Genomic DNA, 21,553 nt, shown 5'->3' on the forward strand with positions numbered 1-21,553 from the left:
CCTGTAAAAATTTGAGCAAACTAAAAATCCACAGACTACGGAAATGACTGAGTCAGAAGAGACCTTGCTGTGCAAGCAGGAAGACCTGATTTCAACCCCCAAAATCCAGGAAGAAAAGAAAGAGAAGCCCAGTGTGATGGTGCATGCTCGTCACAGCGGAACTGAGGAGGAGACGGACCACACGTCCACACCTTCTTATTACCTCATTTCTAGGTCTCAAACTCAGATCCTTCCATAACCTATGGAAGGCGGATCCAACTGAACCATCTCCCCAAACCTCACCCAACCCTTACTACCACCTTGCACAGGTTTCATGATCCCTATTGATAGGAAAGTGACAGAACAAAACCAAGATCTTAAGTTGTTTTTCATTCTAGTGTTAGTATGTGGCAGATGAAGGACGTTTAACCTGCCCCCTCCAAAGCTTCTACCTCCGCTCCCACCTTTACTCCAAAAAGCAGATCGTGATCACGCTCTCAAATGCAAAAGAACTGGATCTGTGTCTAAAGCCTTCTGAGAGGGGCTGGGGTGATGGCTCAATCAGAAGTACTTGGTGTGCAAACCTACAAGCCTAAGGTCCAGCCCTAACCCTATGTGAAAAAGCTGGGCATAGGGGTGTGCATTTGTAATCCCAGTACCTGGAAGGTGACCATAAGGGTCCCGGGCTCCCCCCAGCCACCCAGCCAAGCAGCAAGCTGCAGATGCTATGAGAGAATCTATCTCAGAAAACAAGCTGTGTGGCCCCTAAGGAAGGACAGACAATGTTCACCTCTGCTGCTTCCCCAACACCAACAAAGTCCTTGAGACAAAGCTTAACCCTTCCTCTTCCCATGAGGTTCTATGCCTTAAGTCCATCCTGAACCTCCCGTGAAAACACTGGCTCTTGAAGAACAGAAATGAATATCACCCCTTTCCTCAACCCTGAATTAGCAATCGTGTCATTGAGTTCCTCTTTGAAAATTATCTTTATTTCTGTGTGTTTGTATGGGAGAGGGCATAGTCATGAGTGTATTACGGCAGCACGCAGATGCCCGCTGGGCTCTCTCACAGTCCCTATCTATTTTTGGAAAGCAAGCAGGGATGAGCGGGAATTGCCCTCTCCTGGGCAAAGTGTGTCCATACGGACAGTAGAGGGACAGGTATCCTCCAGTTCCCCGGGCCTGGGCACAAACACTTGTCTTTGCTGTAGTTTGTCTCAGCAAGAGGGTCATAAGAACGCATATCCATCTTTGTCAGGAGCGCCCTGGCCACTCAACACGCTTGCCCACACTTAATCACACACCCTGGGAACAAACTGTGGAATTGGATGTATACACACATGTGTGCAGATATACATGTGCCAGTGTGTGCGCATGTTCATGTGGTGGCATGTATTTGTGGGCATGCACATGGACGCTCAAGGTCAGTCAGCGATGTCATTTCTCAAGAGTAGTCAGTCTACCTTGAGTTATTTTTTATTATTAAATCTTCGTGTTCCTTTATTTTTTAATTAAATCTTTGTGTTCCTTTGTTTTTAATTAAATCTTCATGTTCCTTGTTTAAATTAAATCTTCATGTTTCCTTATTGAAGCAATTTCTAATTTTTATATATTGGTGTACCTAGTAGTCAGAGGCCTATGTAAAAATTGTGGACAGGTTTTGGTTGAAATTTACCAATTCTACCTAGTTTCTTGAGATAGATTCTCTCACCAGGGACTTGCGGTTCTCCAAGCATTTTATGCTGGCTGGCCAGTGAGTCCCAATTTTCCCTGTCTCCCCAGTACTGGGATTGTAAACACATACCGCTACACCTAACTTTATGCATGGATACTGTCTGAGTGTCAAGCTCAGCTTCCCTTTCTTGGATGGCAAGCACTTTACCAAATGAGCTCCCTTCCCCAGGCCCCAATGACAGAACCTGGATTGAGCAGATCTTAGTAGCCCACAGCCTAGAAAACATGGCTGCCGCAGATGTCTCCAGCTGCCGTGTGGAGTGTCCTGCCTACGGGGTCAAGTCCCAGCCTGAAGATTTACTCAGTGGTCCCAGAGTGGAGCCTCCACAAATGTGTCAAAGGGAAGGATCAGCCTTACCTGCCCAGGAGTGTGCATTTGATGGCTCCAATCATTTCTAGACCATTGAACACTTCCACTCATGGAATGGTTTATTTTTCCAGGTCACGGATTTCATGGGTTCACTCACCACTTACAGGATAACTATTGATCATTTAATTGGTAGGTGAATCCTGTAGAGAGGACAGGACGGGACAATCAGATGGTAAACACTTATAGCTTAATTGCCTGGTTATCTTTGAGCCTTCCTGGGTGGTGGTCATTTACTTTCAAAGTTAAATCTAGTCCTAGAAAAACCTCAGTCAAGGCATGGGGATGTGGCTAAAGTGCCTGCTGAGCTTGCAGAAGGTCAGCCTGGGATACATATGACCCTATCACTAAATGATAGAATAATAATTCCATTGCTATCCATGAACCATAATGAAAACCATTATTATGAACCACTAATAATGCTAATAAAAGTCTTTTAATGGAAGTGCATCCTAATTTACATATAATTGCCCATGTTACTGTTTCGAACGCCATAAGCAAACCACATTTAATCAATAAACAACAAAAGAAACCCAACCCCGGAGCACACCTTCTGCAGACTTGCCAGTTTATCTTCCCAAAAGGCCGCTTCCTGCTTATCTGAGCTCAGGAAGGCAACAAATGGCCTCCTGAGGGTGTGCACCAGGCTTTTCCAATGAGATTGAGACCTGAGGAATTCCAGAGGGTGCTGGTCTTTGATGCCCTGGTTTTAGAAACAAATGCTTAAAGGAAGTCATTAAAGAGCCAGACTCCAAACTGTCTCAAAAACCACAAACCTTTCCCCTAAAACAACAGGGACCCTCAAAAGCCCCTGGAGCCAACCAATCAGGGAGCAGCCCAAAATGGAAGTCGAGAACAGCAGCAGCCCAGTGTGGCTTTTCTAAGACCTCTGACAAAAAGCTGAATGGGGAAGGGTAGCCTGAGGTCTGGCCATACTAAGCAGTTGGGAAACAAGTGGAGAAGACTCCCCGATAAGGGATTCCGATTCTGCCCCCACTTTTGCATGCCCGAACTGAGTTGTTCTGAAAAGACAGTGAGTCCTGAAGTCCTGTGCAGTTTTGATATGCTCTGTTCCCCACCATTGGCACCCACAGATCAGCGTCCGTATTCCCCAACCAACACAGAAGAAGTAGTGTCTCTTTTGTCCCCCTTTGCCTAAGATGTTCTTTCACTAATTCAACAATTATCTAGACACAGTTCATCAGGGGCTCTGTTATAACTAACTGTCTTTTGAAATGTTACAAATGTTACAAAAAAACATCCTTGCCTTCGGGCATCTATTTCCTAGTGAGAGAGAGAGACAAATAGGATAAATGTGTCAGCAGTGAGGACCATTGTACAAGAGCAGAAAGAGGGTGAGTGTGGACACCAGCTTGAAGGCTGTTTTCTCTTCTTTTTAAATACATGCTATCTTATCTTTTGAAACATTATTTATTTGGTGATCCGGACTTGCTCTCACGTGTTGCTGACAGGAGACTGTGCAAGTAGAAAATCATCTCCATAACCTGTCTCAGTTCTAGCAGCCCTGTTAGGCTTCCTGTATTTACAGATATATTGGTCATTCTCAGATTTCTGACGGGGTTGAAGACTGATTATAGTCTCATAGCCTTCTCAGGCTGTTTAACTTTGGGAAGACATATTTAATTAGATAGTTATCAGAAAGTATCCAAGCTAGCCAGGATGTAACATGGATTTTAAACCTTTCTTAAGCTGGATTAGATAACTCAATGTTCTGTTTAACTGATAAAAGGTTGGGCTGGGTATTAGGTATATTTTACACTTTAAGTTACAAAATGATAATAATGGTGCTCAGCTTATATTTGAGAGAAAGGTTTTTTTTTTTAATTAGACAGAAAGGGTGAAGTGTAGGTTGATGTCATTTTGCAGGTGAAGGCAGGTACAGGATAGAACGAGGCCTGTCATTGGATGAGAAGGAAGGTTTGGTGGGAGAAAAGTTTTAGAGAGGCAGAGGAGGCTGGAGTGAGGGGGAGGGAGCTGAGAGAACATGGTGGATTCCTCTCTGCACATATTACAGATTATTATGACTATTCTTAAGGCATGGGTGTGTACAGGATTTTGTGTTACCTAGATGGGTAAATTATATCTTATCAATTGGATCAGAGGATATTGTGTAATGTGTTCTTTCATGTGGCAACTTCATTGAGTTCAAGAGAGTATATGATGGCTGGATGCACTGGGCCGCTATGGAATTGGGATGTGTATGCCTGGTGTGGTGGAAACCAGCCAAGGGAGCTGTGAGTGAGAGGGGGGCGGCCTGACGGGGTGCTGTGCTAGAATGGCTTGTGGACAGCGGGTCAGAAAGTAGGTGAGGGCAACGTGGAGCCACTGAGATAAATTAGCTTTAGTTCCAATGGCCGGCTGGAGCCAGAACTAGCGAGAGAACCAGACCGCCGCATGCGGAGGTCAGAGACAATTTTATGAGGCTGGTTATCACTTTCAGCTTTTAATTAGTATAAAATTCAAGTCACCAGATTGGAATTACAAGGACCTTTACCTAACGAGCCATTTTGCCAGACCCATTTCCACTTTTAAGGAGACTGATCGGGACAAGTGAGCTGGCTCATCAATAGTGCTTTCCACGTGAGCCTCATAACTTCAGTTCAATCTCTAGAATTTCTGAAAATTAACCTCCGCGTGCCATGGGCACCATGACATACCAGAGCCTTCACACTCACACACATATCATACACTAACAAACATGATAATAGCACTAATAAATGAAAATCACACAGGTCAATCAATACATACAAATCCATAGTCCCAGTGGCATGAAATAACATGTAACCTTGAATTTGGTGACTCATTCTTTCAGTTTCAGGGCAAATTTACTCTTTAAAAAAATTCACAACTTTGAATGCACTTCATTGAAAAATTCACCTTCAATGACAAACTCTTCATTCTTGAAGGGTTCACAACTTTTGGGTGTAGGCTATCCCCATTGGGTAGACATCAGTTTTTGTTGAAAAGACAGGGTAACAGTTAGCCAAGAGGAAGTCAAAACAGGCTGCTTGCAACTAGAAGATCCAAAGCAACTAAAACTAATCCTAGACGCACTATTGTCTCCTATCATCAAAGTTGGAATTTTAAACAAAGTCCTCATGGGGCTAGAGAACTAGTACAATGATTAATAATACTTGTTTGTTCTTGTAGAAGATCCAGGTTTGATTCCCAGCACCTGCATGGTGGTCTGTGAATTACCATCATCTGTAAACGCCAGTTCCAGAGAATCTCATGTCTTCTTCTGATCTCCAGAAGCACCAAGCAATTATGTGGTGTACATGCATACATCCAGGAAAAACACCCAGACACATAAAGTTAGAGAGAGAGAGAGAGAGAAGAAGAAGAAGAAGAAGAAGAAGAAGAAGAAGAAGAAGAAGAAGAAGAAGAAGAAGAAGAAGAAGAAGAAGAAGAAGGAGAAGGAGAAGGAGAAGGAGAAGGAGAAGGAGAAGGAGAAGGAGAAGGAGAAGGAGAAGGAGAAGGAGAAGAAGAAGAAGAAGAAGAAGAAGAAGAAGAAGAAGAAGAAGAAGAAGAAGAAGAAGAAGAAGAAGAAGAAGAAGAAGAAGAAGAAGAAAAGGGGAGAAGGAGAGGGAGAGGGAGATCACTTTTAAAAACGAGATTAGGTCCTCTAAGATTAAGGGTGTATCTCACTGGTAAAGCACTTGCCTACCATGCACACAGCACCCATCTCAGACTGACAATGCAGTTCAGTAATAGGGTGATCACTTCATGTACTCAAAGCCCAAGGTTTTTTTTTTTTGTACCAGAAAAGCAGTGGTAGCCATCTAAATAGAAACCAGAACTGATGACCAGTAGAGACCTGGTTATATTCTCAAGAGACTCCTTCTCAAGAGCCCTGAAAAAATGGGGCCCAGTGAGAGTTAGGGCTTATTTGGATGTCATTTGGTTGACTGAAGCTTGGGAAAATCAGATGGCATTATAGTTTTGCAGAAGCAGAAGGGGAAACAGCTCCCACTGAGCATGCTATGTATTGACCAAGTAGAAATGGCTACAGAGGGAGACCCGGTCCAAACGGAGGAGACTGACTTCATTGATGGGACCAGGGGCTGGAGAGATGACAGTAAAATGCTTGGCATGCAATCACGAGGACACGGGTTCAATCCCCAGAATGTACATTTAAAAGAACAGAAACGCAACATTGCTATCGTGTGCTTGTCATCCCATCTCCGGGGAGGCAGAGACAGGTGGGTCCCCCGCAACTCATTAGCCTTCCAATCTAGCTGACTTGCTGAGTTCCAGACCATGACCATATTTGGCCTCCAAAACCAAGGTAGATGGTGCCTGGGAAGAACAGCAGAACTTGTCCTCACCACACACACACACACACACACACACACACACACACACACACACACACACACACACACACATACAGAGAAAGAAAAAGTAAAAAAAGAGGAAGTAGTTTCTATGATACGAAGAATTGCTTAGTGGGAATCCACTCTCTTACTATCACCTTCTCTGGGTGCCTACCGGCCCCCGCTAAGGACATCCTACTGCTGGCCCCAGAATGCCACCAACAAATTATTTAGCCTGTCCTCCTCATTTGCATAAGAATCCTGCTCCATCTGTTAGAAGAAGCAATATCCCTTCATGCTAATCTCATTGCTCCCATCACTTGTATTAAAAAACACAGAGGCTACCACGAGCTGGGCTCTGACCTTTGATTTTCCAATATCGCATCTGGGGTTAGCGCTTCCTTTTAATCTCTATGGACAATAGATGGGATTTGACTGAGGGGACTGTGACAGAGGCAGGGATCACAGAGCATGTGTCCATGACCTCAGGTTAGGTGATTATAATAACGCACTTCAGGCTCCTCTAATAAAGAATATGCTGAGCGGGCTCCCACGTGTGTGCGCAAACGTCTAATTGCTCTTAACGTGTCACTCCCAGCATTGAGAAGCAACAATGTCCTGACGGCTTGTCAAATCTGGAATTGATTCTGAAATTGCTTTAATGAGGTGTTGAATAAGGTGGTGGGGGCCTCGTCATCTGAGAGGCCTCTGCTGCCTCAACCGTCACCTGCAGTGGCTTTGTTGACTTCATAAATGAGGAGGGTTGCTATCAGGATGCCGAGGATTTGCATGCTTGGGGCTGAGATCTCTTGTTTTCGTTGCCACCTTGAAAGTCCCTTGCTTCTTCCGTTTGTATTTCCCTTCCAGTAACATTCTTCCCAATAAACACCTCCCATTGAAAAGACTGGGCTGGTTTGACTGAAAAAAGCACAGGAAAGATTTCAAGTTCCTTCTGTTCTCTTTCTAGCATGTGTGAGGGACATCTGAGAGCAATGGGGCTCTCGGCTTTAAGCTTTACCCTGCCAGTTAAGATCGATCACTCGAGAGATGAAAGCCCGGTAGGGAATAATACAAGCTCTGTGACTGTCCACAGAGAAGGAGTAAAAACCTCCATCACCCATCTCCAAAATTACCAGACCCACTTCTGTTTGACATAAAGGAAGAGCAGACAAAAGTTTTGCAAATTTTCAATGAAATAGACTGCTGCCATTCTCAATTCCAGACAATTGAAACATAATTCTTATACTGTGACGTCATGGCTACATAGTAACTGCCCGCTGGGCACATCCACCTTCTGAGGAAAATGCTAGCAATTCTAAAGTAGTAAGGTGTACAAGGAAGATGATGCAGTAGTCATTCAAGCATGAGGACCCCAGTTCAATCTAGCACTCACATAGAGATATGGACGTGGTCACACATGTCTATGACTCCAGAGCGCTGTGGGGATCCCTGGGGTTTCCTGGCCAGCTAGTCTAGCCTAATCCAAAAACCCCAGGTTAAGTCTCAAAAATCAAGGTGGGACTGAGGAGAAGTTGGATGGATAAAACTCTTATTGCGCAACAGCAAGGACCAAAGTCTGGATCCCCAAATCCTCATGAAAGCCAAGAAGACATGGTGGACGCCCGTAAGGCCAGCACCCCGGAAGCAGGGAAAGTGACTACCTGGGGCAGGCTAGCTAGCTAGAGTTCAGGACTCAGTGAGAGATCCATCCTCAATAAAGACAGACAGACAGACAGGAAGGAAGGAAGGAAGGAAGGAAGGAAAGAAAGAAAGAAAGAAAGAAAAGAAAGAAAGAAAGAAAGAAAGAAAGAAAGAAAGAAAGAAAGAAACTAAAGAATGTGATCGAGGTCATTCGAAGTCAACTTTAGACCTCTACAACTCATGTATGCACTTGTGCAAGTGTATGTGTGTGTGTGTGTGTGTGTATCCATGTACTCACATACCCATGAACATGCGTATACATATACACATATAACACATTCACAAAAAAATAACTAATAGTGGACAGTGATGGGGAAGACACCCCCATTGACATCTGCCCCCCACACGCATGCACACACTTGTTAATACATACCCAAATGAACACACACACACACACACACACACACACACACACACACACACATGAACACTCCCTCTCCTCTCTCTCTCTCTCTCTCTCTGTCTCTCTCTCTCTCTCTCTCTCTGTCTCTCTGTCTCTGTCTCTCTGTCTCTCTGTCTCTCTCTCTCTCTCTCTCTCTCTCTCTCAAGCAGTGAACATGGACTAATTTGGGCCTGAAAGTGTTTTTGGACTCCTGATAAGGGAGAGGTGTTTCCCCAGCCAAGAGAACTGAGGTAGCTTCCCTATGTCCTTGTAAACAATACCAGTACTTGGGCAATGCAGATAAATACATGCCTGGCTCGGGGTGAAGATGAAAACCCTGCCAGCGACACTTCACAATTGCTTCTTTCACTCCCCGTCTCTCCAGCCTAGAACATTATCTCATTCAGAGCCCAGGTAGAAAAGCCAAATTGCCTTATTTCCAAAGGAGATGAGTGTTCTTGAGAAAATATCCCCATGCCTTCCATCCGGTGAGCAGTGTCTCATTTCTAACGCCTCCGTGTTTGGAAGTGCATGACCAGCATCCTTAGCAGGGAGAGACGCTCCCTAGAAATTGATTGCTCCAGGGACCATACATCAATGTTGTGAGGATGTATTGCTCATACAATCTGTAAACACAGTCAAAAGGAGAGGGACATTCTGCCTGGATGAATCTCTAACAGATTGTAAGGAATAGCCAGCTTTTCTGCAAAAAGCCCGTTCGCTTATGTCCCTCCCCTTAACTTCTGTTCGCTATCAACTCTGATCTGGGGAGAGACATTTTCTCTGGTGGTATGGCCACTGGCAAGTCACCCATGCTTCTCTGAGTAATTTTAATTAAACTCACTGGGCCTAAGAAAGTAGAAGAGGACACTAACTGAAAAGAGGAATGGGATTCAGCCAACAGCAGGATTAGGGGGGACAAGAGAGGGCAATGGGGTGAAAGTGACCAAAATGTATCATGTACGTGTACGAAAACAGACAACGCGTGTGTAGTTAATAAATGCTAAGCTAATGAAAAAGAAGCCTGATATGGCTACGTTGGTGGACACGAAAGCCCCTCCCCCTAGTCCACCCAGCCCATAACATTTTGAAAACCAAAAATGATCTTTGCTTTTGTGTGAATCAGTGGAAAGAAATGAAAATTAGCATGAAGGAGAATTAGCACCTTAAGGGTTTGTGGTATCTTTTTATCTTTTATCTTTTCAATTGAAACCTCACCCCAATCCTTGATATTCAAAGAAGTATCCAAAGAAGAAAAAGTGGAGGGGGAAGAGGAGGAGGGGGAGAGGGAGGGGGAGGGGGGAGGAGGAGGAGGAAGAAGAGGAGGAGGAGGAGGAGGAGGAGGAGGAGGAGGAGGAGGAGGATCACGAATGCCAGGGTTTAAAGTTCAATGACACTTTAGTGGAACCAGAATGTGATCTTTAGCTTCTCCTGAGACCTCAGTGGCTCCTGAGCTCTGGCTCTTGTGGAGAGATTCTGACTAGCTCCCTGCCTGTCTAGTGACACTTGTGGCTGAGATACCCAGCATAGCTCCTGGTATAGGACCTATGGCATCGCACCCCACATAGGACTCCAGGTAAATAGGGGTTACTTGGGTAGAGACACTAAGACACAGAACAGACAGATGTGACGCACAGCTTCTCTCAGAGGGAAACTGAATATTGCTAGCAGAGCTGGGGAAGGATGGAGGCCCTCAGCCGGGGAGCTGCTGCCGTCTATTTCATCAGGGGAGAGGCAGCCAGTGAGCCGCTGCAGTCTACTGGGGTGAGCGCTCATTCCTAGACAGCAGAATACTGCTCCTCTTCCTACCTGGAGAAGCATTAGCTTTCAAACGCATACGAGAACTAGAACCGCATTGAACTTGGTGCAACCAGATCCTGATCTTGGTGTGAAGCATATGTTGAAACAGCAGAGTCGATTCGTATGTCATATAAAATTATATGTGATATAATGCATGTTAGCTATCCCAAGACCCCAATTATCCATCCTCTGCAGGCTAAAACCTTTCACTTCTTCCCACCGGTTTATACAAAACAACAAAACTCACCCTCCCCCAATAAGCTATGGGGTAGGTAGAATGAGAGAATCTTCATCCAAGTTGCCAGATCAGACTTCTTTTAAAAAATTATCATATAGTCTCTATACACAATAGTGGCTTTTATTCTTGAATCACTACCTCTGTGGAGATGGTTATTAGGAAAGAGACATGGACCAGTAACAGAGCTCATTGGGTAAGATCAGCAGCCAAGCCTGGCGATCTAAGGTCATCCCCTGAAACCCACAAGGAAGAAGGAGAGAACCAAGTCCAGCCTGTTCTCTGACCATCACTCCCTGGCAGGGGCGTGCCAACCCGAACAGATAAAAACATGGAGGGCGACAGATGTGTGTCAGTGGTAAAGGACACACGCAGCTCTTCCAGAGTCCAATCTAATCAGGCAGTTCACAATCTAGCACACCAGCTCTGGTCTCTATGGTGCCTGTACTCACAGACATAAACATCCCACAACGCCCACATATGCATGCACATGGTTTAAAATAATGAAAATAAGTGTCAAAACAACCAAACAAACCAGTAAATAAATAAGAGACAGCTGCAAGGGACTTAACATTTAGTGTTACAGAAGCACTAAGTGTGTAATAAAATGCGTGTAATTGTCTATTTATGTATCAGGAGTTATGAGTTTCGATGCTAACAGTAGTTTTTGTATATGTGTATGCACACCCACATGTGTGGCTACAGATGTGTTATATAGGTGTGTGTGTGTGTGTGTGTGTCTGCCAACTTAAATTCATCTACCTTATTTTATTTTTTATTATTATTATTATTATTTTTTTTTGGTTCTTTTTTTCGGAGCTGGGGACCGAACCCAGGGCCTTGCGCTTCCTAGGCAAGCGCTCTACCACTGAGCTAAATCCCCAACCCCTACCTTATTTTTTAAGACAGGTTCTCTGTTCTCAAACCCCCCAAGGTGAAGTTGACCACTGAGTTTACAAGCACATACCACCACCATACTTGGCTTCTCTTAAGTGGGTTCTGGGAATCAAGCCCAGACAATAGCAAATGAAAGGGAAAGAATCCTTCTGTATTAAACACACCACTTTTTCATTACCTTTGTGTGTTTTTTTCAAGACGGGGTCTCCTGTATCCCAGGCTGGCCTTGAACTTCTGATGCTTCAGATCCTTCTGCCTCCTCCTCTTGAGTGCTGAAATTACAAACAAGCGGAGCCACGACTCCTGGTTTTATCTTTATTGCTAATGAAACAGTGCAGGCAGCCTCTTCCAGTGAGCTCCCCCTCAGGCCTCCACGCAAGGTGAATCCCAAGTGATGGAAGCCAAAGTGTCACTCTCTCCTGCCACCACCTGCTCTTGGGGTCAGCTGCACTGTGGTGTAATTACTGACCTCATCCCTGTCTCCTCACTTCATCTCCCCTCTGCCTTAATTGATGGCCCTGACACCAGCCCAGAGTCTCTGCCTCGAAGCACCTCGGGCACAAATGACTCCTGTAGCCATCAGACGATGCTCCTTCTGAGGGCGGTGGCCAGAGCCAGGGTCTCAGCCATGGCTTCCGTGGTGGTTAATCTTCACTGTCAACTTGATGAGATTTAGAATCGCCATAGAAACAACCCTCTGGGCATGTCTGTGAGGGGTTTCTACATTGAGTTAATTGAGATGGGAAGTCCCCCCTTTAAATTCAGACACCACTGTTCCACGGTCTGGGGTCTTGCCCTGAATGTAGAGCAAAAAAAAAAAAAAAAAAAGGAGCTGAGCACTTGGGGACTAGAGGCAGGAAGAGCAGAAGTACGAGATCATTCGCCGCTATATGAAGGAAGTTTGAAGCCAGTCAGGACTACACAAGACCCTGCTTAAAACAATAAACTCTCTTATATATTGTATAGTGTTTATGTCTAAGAGTTAACAATTGCACACAGGCCAATTGGTCCAATAATTATTTTTTTTTAAAAAAAAATAGAATGTCAAAAGTAGGAGTTATGTATTTAAATGAACTTGTTCTGTGGTTATTGAGTAAGCGCCGGCTGCAAGATCAGAGAGACAAGGAGAGATTAAAAGAAAAAACTCTGCCCTGCGAAATGAAAAGGTGTTATTGAAGTCTGTTGTTCACACAAAAAAATGAAGATGATTTCTCTGGGGGGATCTGCTCAAGGGGACTCAGATTTGCCTGGCTTGACTGAATGCTGACTGTGAAGCAATTCCTCACGGAGGACCTTTTGTGGAAGGACTGTATTTAAAGTTGAGAATAAACAAATTAGTGTTTGTTTTTTTCCGTGGGCCCTGTAATGGCAGATTCAGCAAACTCCTGGATTCCTCTCGTGCCTTTGGGACTAGAAGATACCACAGGATTTCTCAGTCTGGCTGAAGGGAGATAAGGTCCACGTGACGTAGGAGAGTGGGACAGAGAGGAAATGTCCAGAAGCACCAAGTTCTACATAGGAACAAGCCTGTGACAAAGGGCGATGGGAAACCCTCCCAACCTCCAATTACATATAAAAACATAGAGCCTTACAAAAACAAACAAACAAACAAACAAACAAAACCAGCGGAGCCCTGCAATATGTCAATCTCCATTTGCCAGGGAAGGCGGAGCTATGCCAACGACCCAGAAAGGAGAAGGCAGCTCCCAGGGTCCTTGAGCCGAAAGCCCCACCCGTCTCAACTCCCTAGACTACTCCAATTCCAACAATGCCTTTTCCTTTCTTATAAACTCTCTGTCTCAACATGTCTCTATGTGTCCCGTGGGCTCCAGTGCCTTGTTCCAGGACACAGAACCTGAAAATCTCAACAAGGGCCCTCTGGGCTCTAATCCATGCCCAGAATACCTGAGGTATCCTGACTGTCTTCTTGTTGTTGTTGTTTTTAATTAAAAGAGTGTTGATTAATTGTGTGCACATGCACATGCATGCAAGTGGGGGTCAGAGGAAAGCTTTCAGAAATCAGTTCTGCCTTCCCCCACAAATACCAGTGGTAGAGCTCAGGTCAGCAGGCTTGCCTTATGTTCTGGTTTCCTTTGCGTTGCTAAGATAAAAACACCCTGACCCAAACCAACTTACAGGAAGAAAGGATTTTCTTGGCTTCTACTTCCAGGCTAAAGCGCACTGTTGAGGTGAAGTCACAGAGGCCAGAACCCAAAGCAGGTAGTCATATAACATCCACAGTCAAAAGCAAAGAGAAACAAATGCTCCCATGCTGGGCTGCTGGGCTGCTAGCTTTATCCAATCTTTAAAGTTGGCATCACCCACCATGGGGCCTGAATCAATTAACAACCAATGCCCTCTCCGAAGACACACAGGCCAACCGATCTAAACGGTTCCTCAGCTGAGCATCCTCGGGTGATTCTGGGTGAGCCGTCTCGTTAGCAACTTAAAACGAGCCGACACACAGGGCAAGCCCTGCGACCCACTGAGCCGCATGCCGGGCTCTGACTGGCGTGCTTTGTAAGACATACATAACTCAGCCTAACAGCAAACTGATACTAAGGTCTGCTTGGACCCTAGCCCTGTAGACGGAACTTGGGCTTGAATAAGACATTGAAAACTGACTCACATCTGGGCTAGAGCCGCAATGATCATACCTGAAGTGGGGCCTCAACTCTTCCATCCATTATATCTTATATCTAGGGAGTCGAGTATCCAGCACCAAGGTCCAGATGGTTTCACAGATGTCCTCACCACAGTAGCCATGCTCTTTGCGGTTGGAGCAAACATCCTTCTCTCTCTGCAGACCCTAGGTTAGGATGTAGCAGGCACAGTCAGAGAGACAGCGCATACCTCAACCCATCCCTCTCTTACACACACACACACACACACACACACACACACACACACACTACACACACTGTGTCTTTCAATTAAGATACAAATCACATCTGGGATTCAAAGGCAAAAGTTAGGATCACCCTCTTTATTTGAAGCTCATCTCCCACACCCCCAGGATATGAAGGATGCCTCTCTCTCTCTCTCTCTCTCTCTCTCTCTCTCTCTCTCTCTCTCTCTCTCTCTCTCTCTCCAAGTTCAGTCTGCTTCCCTTCGGCCTTACAAACTGTGCTTCTCTAGAAGAACAGGCTGGCATTTGGACCGAACCCGAGTACCTCTCTCTTTAACTTCCTTTTCATTGATCTCTGTTCTTCATGGGCTTCAGGAACTGTTTCCAGTCTTCCAGTGCTCAATATAGTCTATATGCACATTAATACATCAATTCTCTTAAAGGGAAACTTGCCCTTAAGTTATTTGTTTGCAGTAACACCAAAGCCATGCTGGGTGACACGGTGGACTCTTTCACTTTTGCCATGGTAACTCTTTCGAGGTGTTCCTTTGTGAACAGTACCCATTGCCTTGGTGTCTACAATATCACCCTTTTAGTAGATTGACATAGTTGGCCAAAGGAACAACTTCGTGTTTCCTAAAAGGCCTGGGAATTATGTGGCAGGTGCATCTCGTCTTTCCCATTTCCTCTTCTTTGGGAGAGTTACTGCAGTTGAAAGGAAGAGGGTGACCTAAAGATGTGTGTGTGTGTGTGTGTGTGTGTGTGTGTGTGTGTGTGTGTGTGTGTATGTGCAAGTGCTGGAAGAGGGCATTAGACCCCTGGAGATAGAGTTACAGACGGTTACCAGCCACTCAACATGGGTGCTGGGAAGCAAACTCAAGTCCTCTGGAAGAAGTGCAGGCACTCTTAACTGCTGAGTCATGCTTGTGTGGGTGTATGTGTGCCTATGAGTGCATTGCCCCTGGAGAAAAGAAGAGAGCATCAGGCCCCCCGAAACTGGGGTTGCAGGTGGTTCTGAGCAACTCAGGGGCAGGAATGAAACTTGGGTCATCTGGGAGATCAGTATGCAGCTTTAGGTGTGGAATCCTCTACAGTGCCAGTTTCCCTCATCTCTCAAGTGCTGGGACTGCAGATGTAAATAAACCACTACTCCCCATGGTGCTGGAGACGGAACCCAGGCCTTCATCCATACGGTACCAACTGAGATAACCCTCAGCCTCTCCACATGAATTTCTAGTTAAACTTTACCTTGTTACTCTGTGCATGCCTAATGTCTGGCATACTACATAGCAGGAAGGTACTCAATCAACACGTGTTTACCCTCACCACGTGACAAGTACCTGGCCAAACAGAATAAAAGAAAGAATAGAATAGGACAGAATCTGTGTCTTCAACATGTCCTAAATCTAGGAGGAAGGAAGGGGAACATATGTGTCATGGCTGAGTGGTAGTTAAGACTTCAGAGGGGGACCACTAACCCTGTCTAGGGAGACATAGGTAAGGGCATAGTCAGGCTTGGGCTTGGAATGTCCCATCTTCAGGAAATGTAGATTCACACTGTCACATTGAAACTTTGACCTTCAAAGGATACAGTAAGAATGTCCCTTCTGACATTAAATCTATGAGATCTCTAGCATTTACCACCCACTGAGCCGTGTCCGTGTCGGTTTGTGTCTCAAAACAGAGAAACAGGGCTGAAAATAGCCGAGTCAGTGGAAGTTGTTGCTCAGAGTCAGAAACCAGCTCAGGGACTGGGATGTAGCTTTGGGTAGTAAAGGGCATACCTCATAAACATGAGGACATGAGTTCAGTTCCCAGAGCCCACACTTAAAAGGCTAGGTGTGGTTACACAGGGTGGCTGAGGTAAGCAGATCTCTAAAACTGGCTGGCAAGACAGCGAGGCAAATCAGTGAGCTCCAGGCTTTGTCTCAGCAAAACAAGATGCTGATGGTTAAGGGGTGACACTTGAGAGCATCCTCTGGTCTCTGCAGGTGAATGCACTTGTATACACACACACACACACACACACACACACACACACACACACACACACACACACACAGGAAATGGAAAAGGAAGGGAACCAAACACTTCGCTCCTTGTTTGATGGGAGATGATCTCTCATTCCTTTGTTCCACTGACAACGTGACCTATGGTCCCTCAGTCTTTTTCAAGAGGGCACACTGTGTGGGGAAATTGGCACCAGGCAGTGATTTGATACACGTGTTCTGAATGGGTAAAGACAAAGTCCTAGGGATGTGTAGAGGAAAAAAGGCCTTGAAATCTGGAAGCTCAAGAAAGAGCACTCTGACCTTTCCTTAAATCATTCCTCAACACCCGCTGTGGTTTGAGAGCTGCAGAGAAAGCAGGAAAACAAAACGATCCCAGAGCTATGATCTTAAAGAGTACAAGAAAGTGAGTATATGTGTGTGTGTGTGTGTGTGTGTATGCTCATCAGAAAAATATACATTGAAACAATAATTAACATTAAGATATAGGTCCATTATAGAATGCGAAACTACTATGTGCAAGGGGCTGGGTTCCATCTTCATCATGACAACAAAAAGGAAGGAGGGGAAGAGGGGAGGGAGGAGGGAAAGAGGGGAGGGAGGAGGGGGGGAGGGGGGGAGGGGGGGGAGGGAGGGGGGGGGGGGGGGGGGGGGGGGGGGGGGGGGGGGGGGGGGGGGGGGGGGGGGGGGGGGGGGGGAGGGAGGGAGGGGGGAGGGGGGGAGGGAGGGAGGGGGAGGGAAAGGGGGGAGGGAGGAGGGAAAGAGGGAAGGGAGGAGGGAAAGAGGGAAGGGAGGAGGGAAAGAGGGAAGGGGGGAGGGGAAAGAGGGGGGAAGGGGAGAGGGGAAGGGGAGGGGGGGAAGGAGGAGGGAAGAGGGGGAAGGGGGGGAGGAGGAGGGAAGGAGGAGGGAAGGGGGAGGGGGAAAAAGGGAGGGGGGGAAGAGGGAGGGGGAAAAAAGGGGTGGGGGAAGGGAGGGGGGGAGGGAAGGAAAGAGGAAGGGAGGGGGGGGGAAAGGGGAGGGAAAAGGGAGGAGGGAAAGAGGGAGGGAGGAGGGGGAAAGAGGGAGGGGGAGGAGGGGAAAGAGGAAGGAGGGGAAAGAGGGAAGGAGGAGGGGGAAAGAGGGAAGGGAGGGGGAAAGAGGGAAGGGAGGAGGGGAAGAGGGAAGGGAGGAGGGAAAGAGGGAAGGGAGGAGGGAAAGAGGGAAGGGAGGAGGGAAAGAGGGAAGGGAGGAAGGAAAGAGGGAAGGGAGGAGGGAGAGAGGGAAGGGAGGGGGGAAAGAGGGAAGGGAGGGGGGAAAGAGGGAAGGGAGGGGGGAAAGAGGGAAGGGAGGGGGGAAAGGGGGAGGGGAGGGGGGAAAAAGGGAGGGGGGGGGGGAAAGAGGAAGGGGAGGGGGGAAAGAGGGAAGGGGAGGGGGGAAGAGGGGAAGGAGGAGGGGGAAAAGGGAGGGAAGGAGGGAGGGGAAGAGGGAAGGGAGGAGGGAAGAGGAAGGGGAGGAGGAGGGGGAGGGGAGGGAGGGGAGGGGAAGGGAGGGGGAGGGAAAGAGGGAAGGGAGGGAGGAGGGAAAGAGGGAAGGGAGGGGGGAAGGGGGGAGAAGAGGAAGGAAAGAGGGGAGGGAGGGGGAAAGAGGGGGGGGAAGGGAGGAGGGAAAGAGGGAAGGGAGGGGGAAAGAGGGAAGGAGGGGGGGGAAAGAGGGGGAAGGGAGGAGGGGGAAAAGAGGGGAAGGGAGGGGAGGGAAAGAGGAAGGGAGGGGGAAAGGGAGGGAAGGGAGGAGGGGAGGGGAAAGAGGGAGGAGGAGGGAAAGAGGGAAGGGAGGGGGGAAAGAGGGAAGGGAGGGGGGAAAGAGGGAAGGGAGGGGGGAAAGAGAGGGGAGGGAGGGGGGAAAGAGGGGAGGGAGGGGGGGAGAGGGAAGGGAGGGGGGGGGAAGAGGGAGGGGGAGGGAGGGGAAAAGAGGGAAAGAGGGAAGGGGGAGGGGGAAGGAGGAGGGGAGGGAGGAGGGGGAAAGAGGGAAGGGAGGGGGAAAGAGGGGGAAGGGAGGAGGGGGGGAAAGGAGGGGAAGAGGGGAAGGGGAGGAAGGGGAAGGGGAGGGGAGGAAAGAGGGAAGGGGGGGGGAAGAGGGAAGGGAGGAGGAGGGAAAGAGGGGAAGGGAGGAGGAGGGGAAGAGGGAAGGGGGAGGGAGGGGGGGGAAAGAGGGGAAGGGAGGAGGGAAGAGGGGGAGGAAGGGAGGGGAAGAGGGAAGGAGGAGGGGGAAGAGGGAAGGGAGGGGGAAAGAGGGAAGGGAGGGGGGGGGGAGGAGGGGAAGAGGGAAAGGGAAGGGGGGAAAGAGGGAAGGGAGGGGAGGGAAAGAGGGAGGGGAGGGGGAGGGGAAGAGGGAAGGAGGGGGGGGAAGAGGAAGGGGGAGGGGGAAAGGGGAGAGGGAAGGAGAGGGGGGGAAAGGGAGGGAAAGGAAGGGGGGGAGGGAAGAGGGAAGGAGGAGGGAAAGGAGGGAAGGGGAGGGGAGGGAAAGAGGGGGGAAGGGGAGGGGGGGAAAGAGGGAAGGGAGGGGGGAAAGAGGGAAGGGAGGAGGGAAAGAGGGAAGGGAGGAGGGAAAGAGGGAAGGGAGGGGGGAAAGAGGGAAGGGAGGGGGGAAAGAGGGAAGGGAGGAGGGAAAGAGGGAAGGGAGGAGGGAAAGAGGGAAGGGAGGAGGGAAAGAGGGAAGAGAGGGAGGGAAAGAGGGAAGGGAAAGAGGAGGGAGAGGGAAAAAGAGGGAAGGGAGGAGGGGAAAGAGGGGGAGGGAGGGGAGGAGGGGAAGGAAGGGGGGGAGGAGGGGGGAGGGAGGGGAAGAGGGAAGGGAGGGGGGGGGAAAGAGGAAGGGGGGGGAGGGAAAGGGGGAAGGGAGGAGGGAAGGGAGGGAAGGGAGGGAAAGAGGGAAGGGAGGGGAAAGAGGGGAAGGAGGAGGGGGAAAGAGGGGAAGGGAGGGGGAAAGAGGGAAGGGAGGGGGAAAGAGGGAAGGGGAGGGGGGGAAAGAGGGAAGGGGAAGGGAGGAGGGGGGGGAAAGGAGGGGGGAAAGGGGGAAGGGAGGAGGGGAAAGAGGGAAGGGGAGGAGGGGAAAGAGGGAAAGGGGGAGGGGAGGAGGGAAAGGGGGAAGGGAGGAAGGAAAGGGGGAAGGGAGGAGGGAGAGAGGGAAGGGAGGGGGAAAGAGGGAAGGGAGGAGGGAAAGAGGGAAGGGAGGAGGGAAAGAGGGAAGGGAGGGGGGAGGGAAAAGGAAGGAGGGGAAAGAGGGAAGGAGGGGGAAAGAGGGAAGGAGGGGAGAGGGAAAGGGAGGGGAAGGGGAGGGAAAGGGGGAAAGAGGGAAGGAGGAGGGGGGAAGAGGGAAGGAGGGGGAAAGAAGGGAGGAGAGGGAGGAGGGGAAAGAGGGAAGGAGGGAAAGAGGGGAAGGGGAGGGGGGAGGGGAGGGAAGGGAGGGGAAAGAGGGAAGGGAGGGGAAAGAGGGAAGGGAGGGGAAAAGGGAGGGAAGGGAGGGGGAAAGAGGGAAGGGAGGGGGGGAAAGAGGGAAGGGGAGGGGGGGGAAAGAGGGAAGGGAGGAGGAGGGAAAGAGGGAAGGGAGGGGGAAAGAGGGAAGGGAGGGGAAAGAGGGAAGGGAGGGGGAAAGAGGGAAGGGAGGGGGAAAGAGGGGAAGGGAGGGGGAAAGAGGGAAGGAGGGGGGGAAGGGAGGGAAGGGGGGGGAGGAGGAGGGGAAGGGGAGGGGAAGGGAGGGAAAGGGGGAGGGGGGAAAGAGGGGAAGGGAGGAGGAGGGAAAGAGGGAAGGAGGGGGAAAGAGGGAGGAGGAGGAGGAAAGAGGGGAAGGGAGGGGGGAAAGAGGGGGGAAGGGAGGGGAAAGAGGGAAGGGAGGGGAAGGAGGAGGGAAGGGGAGGGGGGAAAGAGGGAAGGGAGGAGGAAAGAGGGGAAGGAGGAGGGGGGGAAAGGGAGGGAAAGGAGGGAAGGGAGGAGGGGGAAAGAGGGAAGGGAGGGGGAAAGAGGGAAGGGAGGGGGGGAAAAGGAAGGGGGGGGGAAAGAGGGAAGGGAGGGGGAAAGAGGGAAGGGAGGAGGAGAGAAAGATGGGAGGGAGGAGGAAAGAGGGAAGGGAGGAGGAAAGAGGGAAGGGAGGGGGAAAGAGGGAAGGGAGGAGGGAAAGAGGGAAGGGAGGGAGGGAAAGAGGGAAGGGAGGAGGGAAAGAGGGAAGGGAGGAGGGAAAGAGGGAAGGGAGGAGGGAAAGAGGGAAGGGAGGAGGGGAAGAGGGAAGGGAGGAGGGAAAGAGGGAAGGGAGGAGGGAAAGAGGGGAGGGAGGAGGGAAAGAGGGGAGGGAGGAGGGAAAGAGGGGAGGGAGGGGGGAGAGAGGGGAGGGGGGGGGGAGAGAGAGGGGGGGGGGGGGGGAAAGAGGGGAGGGAGGGGGGAAAGAGGGAAGGGAGGAGGGAAAGAGGGGAGGGAGGAGGGAAGGGGGAGGGAGAAGAGGGAAATATTAATGATCTATTACTTCATACTTCATAACTAAAATGTTTTCCACTGGATGGTAACCCCAACTGTTGTCCCATGTGTTCCTTCAGGACGATTGGAGAGAAAAGAACACTAGCTCAATCCTACAGTGGGTAACTTGCCCTTTCCTTCAGAAACTATGTATGGAACTTACTCCAGTTCTGGGTGTGTGAACATCCCCAAGGAGCTCCCACACAGGTTCACAAGTCTTGAGAGGGACAGTTCACTAAAACCTTATTCGCATTAGTGGCCACCTAGGCCCCAGAATACAGAACAGGATACAGACAAACAGGATACAGAAGGAAGGGATGCAGCCCAATGCCCACTGGTGAAAGCAATAGACTGGATGCCCATGTGATGAGATGGATCAACGCTGGAGCCGGAGGTCCGTGGTAGAGAGCTCGCCTAGCATGCACAAAGCTCCTGGTTCCACTCCCAGCAATGTATAGATGAGGTGTGTTGGTGCGTGCCTGCAATCCCAGCACTCAGAAGGTGGAGAAGGGAGGATCCATTCAAGATCATCCTTAGCTACACGGCGAGTTCAAGGCCAGCCTAGGCTACATGAAACTGTGTGTGGAAGACAAAAGAAAAAGACAACAAGCCCCAAGGAACTTAAAAGGTCCTTCCCTCCTGTGAGGGCCTATGCAGAGGGCAACACAGGGCACAACAGTGGCTCACTGCTGGTTGATCAGCAGAGATAGGAAACCATGTCTCCTGAACAGGAAGCTCCTGCCCTTCTAGAGGAAGCTCCTGGCTGTTGAGTTTAGTTCCAGTCTCC

The sequence above is a fragment of the Rattus rattus genome, chromosome 10, assembly GCF_011064425.1.
Source record: "Rattus rattus isolate New Zealand chromosome 10, Rrattus_CSIRO_v1, whole genome shotgun sequence".
Taxonomy (NCBI): Eukaryota; Metazoa; Chordata; class Mammalia; order Rodentia; family Muridae; genus Rattus; species Rattus rattus.